Source organism: Phaethon aethereus (assembly GCF_964289735.1).
Source record: "Phaethon aethereus genome assembly, chromosome: 1".
Taxonomy (NCBI): Eukaryota; Metazoa; Chordata; class Aves; order Phaethontiformes; family Phaethontidae; genus Phaethon; species Phaethon aethereus.
In genome coordinates this window covers 95,407,640-95,415,614 of record NC_138575.1, presented here as the reverse complement: position 1 = coordinate 95,415,614, position 7,975 = coordinate 95,407,640, and positions in this window count along the sequence as shown.

Here is a 7,975-nt window from a genome sequence, read left to right as displayed (position 1 = left end):
GTGTGCCTACTTTACATCAGTTTCTTTTGCTCGACTGTACATACATAGCCCAAAACTGGGAGGACTCTTGAACTGCTCCTAGCTATGCTGAAGTTACATTAAAAAATCCAAACCTGTAAATTCTCTGAAGAAAAAACGAACCACAGAGCAGAGCATAATCTGCTGGTTTATTATACATACGTACTTGGGAATGTTATAACTGTAAACACAGTGCGTGTTGGATTAATGTTAAAGGTCACCCCAGAAGAAAAGCTGCCGAAGTTTTATCCCTTAGTGTCCGTCTGCATGGAGAATCCTGCTGGTACTTTTGATCCTTGACCATATAAGATCACCACATCATGGCAACATAAGCTCATCCTAGGAATTTGTCTTACTAGGCTGGATAGTTGCTTAAATTTGGTAAGAATCAAACACACACAGCTCTGAACTATGTCTAGTTGGGGAAAAGTATACTCTCCGGTATAGCTGTCTCTATGTACGTTCTCCCTTGATGTGAATTCATGCTGCCATTGGAGCTGGAGGCACTTTAGAGCTAGTGGTGCCTACAGAGGGGATCCTGTGCACCTCCTTCCTCCTCCCTCCGTTCTACACATAGGCAGGTGAAGTGTATGGCACTTAGCCTTGCATGCTCGGCTGCTCCTCTTGTGTTGGCAAGCCAGAGCTCCTCTGGGATTTGTTGCTCTTTGCTTGAGGTAATTCAGCCTTTCCTAATTTGCATCACTTCTTTTGTGAATTTTAACCTTTTTTGCATCTTATTTGTAGTTTTGTTTTTAATTTCTGTTGCTGTGGGACAGCCTGATTTCCAGCCTCACACTTCTTACTTGCTGGAGTTGTAGCCAGACGTAAGCTATGAGAGCTCCATTCCTTGCTGAGGAGATGCACCTCCTTGTTTGATGGGTCAAGAGCATAATCTGCTTACATGTATGTGTCAGGGTTTAGAGTCCAGGGCCAGAGTACATTCCCAAGAAACGATCCAAAGCTTCCATCTCAGCAGGCCTTTCCCCTCTGTTTGACGCATAACTATTCAGACTGAACATCTTCACTTACAAAAGAAAACGCAGGATGATGACACTAGCTGATAGCATCTATGTTGTGGCAGGGGATTGCTTCACATAAAGAAATCTGCTTCATCACTGTGGTTTGGCCATTCACAGAAAGCACCTCTAGTTCATAGTGAACCGTGATGACTAATGAGGGGATCCCCACTGAGGCCAATTTAGGTTTGCGATGGCTCCCTCCTCAGAAGGAGCAGAGAAAAAGCTGTATTTTCCACCTTAGCAACTCACTGGAAGTGAGTAGTGTGGTTTTTTGAAGCAGACGTCATGCTCCCTATAGACCATCCTGCATATCTGCATCTGCCTGAATTCCTGATCCTTTGTACCTTAAGATTTTTAAGGTCTATCTTATGCTTGATTGGCACAAGTCAGGAATGGCTTGTGTTCACTGTGACCATTTTAAAGAGGGCCGTGTCAGTGCTTAAAGCCTTGCCTTGCTGCAGGTGGGAGCCTGTCCAGCTCTGCCCTTGTCTCTGTAACTCCACTGACCAGACTGCCTGTACCCAGCACGTAGGCTGGGCTGATCGCAGTCCCAAAGACACCCTATTCTTGGGAAACTGCTGTCCTGCAGCCTGTTCTAAATTTTTGTTCTTTACCAATCTCATTCAGTGTCCTCAGCTTATTGGTTTTCCATGCATCTCAGCAGTAGATCCCTGTCACCCAGGGCTCCTAGATTTCGTATCTGGAACTTCAGAAGGTGCCTCTTTAATCTGGAAGAGGTTCGTTTTGAGGTCATTTCAGCCCCACATCTAAAAGGGTATTTGTTTTTCTGAATCTGTGTTATAGTGTGTTTCTTTGCATCATAACTATGAGTTGTAGTTAAGTTTCTGAATGATCTGGTGACACTTTGAGAGGAATGGGATAATTCTGTGTCACCCTTATTGTGTCTTGAAAGTTCTCACCAAAAAAAAATTAGTCCAAGGCTGCCTGCTCCCTCCTGGTTTGCAGAGGATTTGGATTTTGATGGGCTCTCCTTTCTGCTAAAAAGTAAACCTGAAGAGGCTGAGACTGTAATTACTGACCAGCTCTTGCAGTCCCACGTCCCTGATACACAGACGTTTTCCCACATGCAGCATTTCTCCTGGATTAACTTCCTTTAAGTGCATGTCAAGTTCTGTGTCAGGTCAGGAAGTGAAGCTGCTGTCTTCTGCTTCCTTCCCCTTTTCTCAGGTCTTTCTATACTTGCCTGAGGAATTTCCACACTACTGGTAGAAGGTGTTTTCTCCACTCACCCCCAAGGGATTTAAGCTGTAGGAGAATGCATTACTCTGCATTTCCATCTTAAAAAGTGCCTTAATGTCCTACTGGCTCAGCTCAGAGGTCGTCGCATTGGGTGGCAGATTGTCATACGTACATTGTTATTAGTGTGCTGGGGTAGAGCTGCTGGGGTAGAGGATTTGTTCCTTCCATGAAGGCAGGTAACCTCCAGTAGCATCTCTAAACGAATATTCCTGGTCCCAAGGTCTGCAGAGCAGCTAACAAGATCTCTGCTAAGCACTGTTGAAAAGGATGCCAGGTGGGATTCGGTTCTTGCTGTGGAATGGCTCTGCAGTCACTGTGCTGCTGGAGAGTGAGAGACCCTATTTTGGGTGAGCTGGGCAGGGGAAGAACATACTGATGAGGTCCCTCATAGCATTACTATGCAGGTGAACAGTCCTTTAGAGAAGAAAGGGACCTTATTCTCCAGTAACTGGAGTTTGTTTTCTTTAGGCATGAACATAACTAACCTTCCTGTCTGTTTGCCCTCAGGAAAATTATGGGATTGTACATGTTAGAGAAACAAGTTTGATACACTACTATTTCTTTTAATCACATGCCCATAGTGCAGAAGAAGGCCTCAAGATGGTGCTGCCAGTCCTGACAGGAACCATGCCTGAGTGGCCATTCCCACGCGCAGCCATGACATGAAAAGCATAAAGGTGACACGTTACAAGGAATCCTCAGTTACGGGACAGTAACCATTTTTTTCTAATTAAAAGAAAAAGTTAACTATCTCTTATTTCATTTGCCAGCACAGACAAATCAAACTGTAGTTTGGATTAACTGGCTGAGGTGAACTGTTGGCTTGACCTGTAGTGATGTTGCTGATTAAGATATGTCAGCTCCTCATTTTTCCTCTGGCAAAACAAGCTTTAAGTAGCTTTTTCATATAGCTACCTCCAAGTTACCTTTTCTGTGCTTCTCCTAAGTATATGTAGTTTCTCTTTCCTTTTTTTGTAACCTCATCTTAAAGAAAGTGGGAAGGAGAAAAGAAAAACCTACATTTGCTCACAGCCCTGATGACTATGCTATCTTCTTTCCTCTAATTAGATTGGGACCAAACATAGGAGAGCAGCACTGGTGAAGGTCAGTGGTGGTATCTTACAGTGTGCTAAACCTTGCATAGGAATGCTGTAAAGTATATCGTGGAAAACACAGAAGAGACTAATTGCTCAATTTTCTATCCAAAAGTGGGGATAACAGTGTTTCCTTAGTCTCTGGGATTGGCTGTGTTCACTGATGCTTGGTAATTAACTTCTGTGGGGAATAGACGGTAAAGGGGCCTTGGATCCTTCCCTGAAAATGCATAATTTTGAGCTATTTTGCATCTGGAAGGAAGAATGTTCCAAATTTTGAGGTCAACCGTATTAACAAACCTCTGTAGATATATTTTTAGTTTAGCGAATGAAAGTCAGATTTGGCTGGTGAAGAACGGGTTTCCTTCTGTTAAGTATGTTAGCTGATACTTTATTATAAAATGAAGTGTTTTGTTTCCCATTTTTCTTGCAACTGGCAAAGTATAAAACTTCCAGTTTGCACTTGGCCTCAGAGAAGACTTGCCCCTGCTTTCCCTTCAAATTCCTGTATGTTGTAGCTTGTCAGTAGCTTTATGGTATTGTGGAAAAGTCACTGTTCTTGTGAAGAAAATGGAAAAATTGCTAATTCTTGTATAGATCCAAAGTTGCAGATGTTTGCTATTGTCTTCTCAAGAATGAAATTTAATTGTTATATGCTGCTAAGACTTTAAGATCGTCAAGGGAACATTATCTCACTATAAACATAATTGAAACCTCCTTTCAGGATAATGCACGTGTGGGTAATACAGACGTTGGCCACAGACGTTGCATCTGGGGATTTTAAGATTTAAGGTATTTCTTGAGTGCTGTGTTGTGATCTCATGTCAGTGGGTATAATTCTATTGACTTCAGTTGAAATTCTTGCGTTCTCATCTAATGAGATGCTAAAACCTAATTGCTAATATTTTTGTCATGTGTTATGCCTGTCTCTTAGGACATGGGAACATATGAATGGAACAAATTTTTAGTACATTGAGTTTTGAGATCGCTGCTTTGAGCTGGGTTTATTTCAGTTCTTTGTAGACTTATAAAGTCAGGGGAACAGAGCAGTGAGTTGGCCTTGGGATGCACTGGGGTATGTGTTGGTTCTCTTGTGGAACCTAATATAGATGCTTACATTTTGTAATGTGTGAACTCAGAACTGAGAGGTTCACACATTCACCTTGTGGTACACCTGTCACTTGAGGTTTTTGTGTCACATCAACTTTTTGATAGATTTTTATGAATCAAGTGGTCCCGACACCAGGATAATACCCAGATCTTAGTGCAGTGCAGCTTTGCTACATCAAGAGAATTTTTTCTTATTGGTTGGGAGTGAGACTTTGGCTGCATGAGATGGAATTGATCAAAAGGTGTTTTTCTTTATCTTCCTATCATCCCAAAAACTATGGCTTTTTACTACTGAAAAAACAAGAAGGTGTTTGGGGTTTTTTTGCCAAAAGCTGCTGTCTTTTGTGAAAGACTGAGCCAGCTGCAAGTCCAGTTTTCTGGATTTGTGGTTGATAAGTGCATTAAAAAGTATATGCAGCACTCTGAGTTCTGCTGATAACAGACACTATATAAGCACTGACTGCTGTACTTTTAAAATTATTTCTTACGTAGTAGCTAATTTATCTCTAAGGGAAGAAAGCACAAAAACGTTGAGCTCTGAGTATTGAGTGAGTATTCAGTGTTCCTCAGCTGCACAGAACAACTTGCAACTTACTGGGAAAAAAATAAAATGTTTGGGGGGGTGTCACTCTAAATGTGTTTAACCGAAGTAATTTAAAAGAGCTCACTAAAGTATTTTCCCTGAATTAATCACTCTGATGTTCTCCTAGTTCAGTATCATTGTTCTGGTTTTACTTGATCTTAAGACTGACTAGGTGGCAGGGGACCAATATAGGACTCATATTGTTTCTGTTCTGAATTGTCAGTGTGGTCCACATGAGCTTGTCATGGGGTATATGAAAGGAGAACAATGCCAGCTGCCTCCAACTAGGGTCCTAATGCTGCAGTTTAGGCAGCTGAGGTGCCCGTGTTTTAAGGTCTAGAGATACTTGTCCTCGAATTCATCACAGTAGGAAAAAAGTGAAGAAATTTGGGTATAGGATCGTGGCTTGTTGCAGTGATAGGCATCAAATTCTAGGCCCGTCATATGTATCTTCTGCTTTTTTCCTGTGTTGTTGATGTTTCTCAAACCTTCTGTTTTCCACTGAATTTCCCCTGGAATTCTGTGGCATGTTAGAACAGAAGGATAATCTGCAGTATTAGAGAATGTTTAAAGTGCATACTTTAAATATAGAGAGTCAATTTCTTCTAAGTATAAAGGGAGAAACTCGGGGCTGAGGCTCATCTGCACATGGGACAGTCCTCAAAGTGGACAAAAGCTGAAATGCTTGACAGCTCACGCAGCTTGCTCTCAGCAGAGCGTGTTAGTAGGACGGGGTAGGTTTTCAGAAGTACTCATCAGTAGCTTGATTTTCTTCCCACTGAAGTGGGTTGTTTGTTTTGGAGGGTTTTGTTGTTTTTCCTACTAACGTCTCTGGGAGTGGGTCTGAACCAAACTAAGGGCTTCTGTAATTCTTATTTTTCTAATGTAGTGGCCATGTTTCTTGAAAAACATTGGAGAGCCACATCTGTAGGTTCTCTCTGTACCTTCACAAGTGTGGGGTTTGCCATGACCTGTTCCTGCTGTCTTCCCTTATTGCTTCTAAGTACCACTTTAACCCTGGCGTGATTTGTATGTGGGGTTTGTCTTTTAAATTTCTTTGAATAATAAGTGTGTTTAATTCCTGCTAAACATTGTTTACTTCCTGCCTATGAATGGCAAAACCTCAATGTCTGTTTTTCATATGTTGTTTCCAGGAACCTCATGCGATCCCAATGGTATACCCTAGGGATCAGCTTATGAGGTCAGCCCTGCCGCTTACTTATCTTGGGATTCAGCCCTTCCGCCCTTGTTCTTCAATAGTAACATTCTTGGTTCAAAGCCACTATTGAAAGGTGGAGATAGCATGGAGAACCCATATGGTTCACCTGAAGCTGATGGTGTTGCAATGGGGGGAAGGCGTTACTCCAGAGGGGCAGCCATCCTGCTTGGGGGCATTTGGTAACTTTTTACACTGTGTAATAAGGGTGAGGAATTTTTTCCTTTGATGAGGATCAGATGGAATTTCAAACACCTCTGGCAGGTTACATATTAATCTTTATCTTGGTCCTTGATCAATAGCATCTTAACACAGCTGAAGGGTAAGACGTGCAGTACTTTGAAGAGCGTAATGGTTGAGCAAGCTCCGAGTGAAAAGGGCACTCAGCCACCCTTTAAAATGAATGCTCATGTTTAGATGCAAGATCTGCCTTGCTTTTTCTGATAGGTAACTTTTAAAAATCTTTCTCATGTGCTTACTTCATTGTTCTCTATTTATTGCACATCTTAACTATATTTTAAAAGAACTTGAGCTGATGCCAGCAACAACATGTCTGAGCCGCTTTGATGCAACTTAGGTAGCTTTAGGCTTGAGGTCATTTGAGAAATGTTGCTTTGGGGACTAAAGTCTTAAATATTACCCCAGCAGAAGTTTCCTTAGAGATTTCAAAGTACTGTGCTAGTAATTCGCTAGAGTTGAGTGCAATAGTGTTTATGTTATCTAACATATATAAACTTGGGGATTAAATGTAGTGGGGTTTTGGAATGACTATATTGGCAGTGGGATAGAGAGATGAACCTGGGGTGGAAGTTAAAGTTTTGCAGAATGTTGATTTGACATAGTACTGCGTAAATTACAGTGTCACCTGGAGAATGTGTTCTGACTCCATTTGCAATTAAAAATAGTAACAGTAATAAAAAAACTGTCTAATTTTCCATCTGATTCCCATATTTGTGATCCTGTATTTTTTCTCTGGAATACTTTTCTTACTGCTATTGGCAACTTTCAGATACCAGTTCAAAGGAAATAACTGCCTTTGTTTTAGAAGTGACACTGCAATGTCTTATATTCAGGTAACTGACTCCTTCAGTGCTGGCAGAGCTGTTAGTTTGTTGGCCTACCCATCAAGAACAGTCATCCCTCTAAAAGCTTTGCTCTTCAATACAGTGGGTAAAAGATTTGCTCCTAATTTAGATGAGTGAGTAGGAGCCTTGCTTTGAGCAGACATCATCCACAGCTCACTCCATCCTGCCAGCTGTAAATGCCATGGATATCTCTCAAAGTGCCGGGCCTTTCTGGATGGGGAAGGCAAATGAGTTGTTCTGCTGTGCCCTGTTGGCTGCAGATGCTCTGTGTGTGTGTTTCCTGTGCCACGCTGCCTCAGGGACTAGACCTGAGACCTTTGAACTTCCTTCATTCCCCTCACCCACTGGAGATCTGAGAAATTTGATGCTGTTAGGTTTTGATCATGCAAGACCACAGCAGTTCTTCTGAGCGGATCTGGTGTTTTCAACCTACAATATCAATGCTTAATGCTGTAAGCAAGTGCTTTGTAGTGTGTTACTGAAGTTCTGATTTGTTGGACTATCTGTTTCTACTGTCATATTTTTAAAGCAAAGAAGGTGCAGAGGGAATCAGAAGACATAAGGAAAAAGTGCATTCTTTTGGGAGGAAA